The following is a 1,730-nucleotide window of genomic DNA, read 5'->3' as shown; positions in this document are numbered from 1 at the left end:
GCTCGAGCTCGACCTCGCGAGACTTCCGCGCTGGCCCGGCCCGCCCCGCCTCGCTCCTATTCGCCCGCTCGCCTTCTCGCTCCTCCTCCTCTGCCAATCGGTCTGCAGGTTCGCCACTGAGGCCCCGCCCACTCTCTTGGGCTCCTCCCGGATTGGGGCAGGCGCGACGGCCCCCGCGTGCGCTGGCTGGCTCGCGGCGCGTGACGTCAGTGCGCCGCCGCCGCTCGTCGCGCGGCTCCCGCCCTCCGCGGTGCAACAGCAGCAAAACCCGTCGCCTCAGGCCGCGGCCGCACTCGAGACCCGGGCGTCGCCGCTGCAGCCGCCGCCTCGGGAGCTGGTGAGCGGTGCGCGTGGCCCCGGGCACCGCGGGGGCGGGCGGGCCGAGCGAGCGCGGGGGTCCGGGCCGGGGAGGCCGCGCGGGGAAGCGGGCGGCGCGTACGGGGCGGCCCCGGCGCCCCAATAAAGTCTGTTCTGACGAGAAACGCCTGAGCCTCCTTTTTCGCGTGGGACGGCGTTTGCTCTCGGCGCCTGGCTTCGAGTGGGCGACGGCGGTGGCGTGAGTGCGGAGGGCTCGGCGAACAAAGGCGGGCGGGAGGGCGGCCGAGGGAAAATGTCCGCCGGCGGCCGCGCTCCGGCGTCGCCCCCGGCCAGGGGCGGGGCGCAGGCTGGCCGCGCGGGGGGGTGGCCCGCGGAGCCCCCAGGGGCACCGTTGGGACGGGACCCGTTACCCTTGCGTGGCCCGCGGTCGCCGGGGACGGAGCCGTTGGCGCCCGCTTCCCGATAGACCTTAGAACTCGGGCCCCGGCCGCTCGTCGCGTAGCTCGGCTCCTTGGGGTTTTTCAACAATTTGTATCTGAGCTTCCTTTTCTTGGCTCTCCAGCCAGTCATGGTTCCCTTGATCTCAGTCTTCACCTGTTCCTCACTTTCACAGAGGCTCCTCCTCATGGCCACCAGGCCTTGCATTTATCTCTTCTTTGAAAATAACACAGTTTTCCCGCCCTCTTCTTCGTTGCACTGGCCACAGAGCCTCGATTTTTCCTGGCACGAATTCGCGGCCAGTTCAACCTTCTGAATAGCTGGCCATGTGGCAGCGAAGTGGGTTTGCCCCTGTTTATCCCCGTGGCCGGCCTGGCTGGTTTAAAGCAATAAAGGTTTGAAGTCACGGAGGGAAAAAACTTGGGAAGGTGTGTCTTTGTTGTGTGCGTCTGGCCAACTTAACGCCCGTGCGAGCCTCTGAAACCTGTGTGCTCCCCATGCTCAGTCTTGTCATTTGGGTTGTGTTGCGGTCGACGTCCCTGATTATTCTGAACTGTGATGCATGAATCTTCGATCCAGCTTGTTAAAACAAGTGGACGTCTTCAGGGGGCCATATTAGAAAAATGTTTGCATTTTAATTAGGAAGTGACTTGTTCAGTCTCATTTAGGTCCTACTTATTTCTAAGTGGCATTGGACTTGATCTTTCAGAAATATTAGTGTAAAGGAGTGAAAAGTTGGCTCATTTTCTTTTTGAATCTGAGTTTTAAAACCTGAGCGATTCCCCTTGGAGTGCTGCACCTACGCAGTTTGGCAAAGTCAAATCTGTTGAAGTACCTCAATTCTGGTTTCGTAGCTTATAAATGCTGCATAAATATTTCACACATGAAAACCACTTGTGGGAGAGTTTGTATGTGGCTTAATTTCCCCTCTCTCTAATAATTGATGGGAAAATGTCTTTGAAAGTTGTTGATAC

Source organism: Miniopterus schreibersii (genome assembly GCF_964146895.1).
Source record: "Miniopterus schreibersii genome assembly, chromosome: 1".
NCBI classification, from domain to species: domain Eukaryota; kingdom Metazoa; phylum Chordata; class Mammalia; order Chiroptera; family Miniopteridae; genus Miniopterus; species Miniopterus schreibersii.
The sequence above is the reverse complement of the archived record's forward strand: the minus strand, read 5'-3'. Positions refer to the sequence as shown.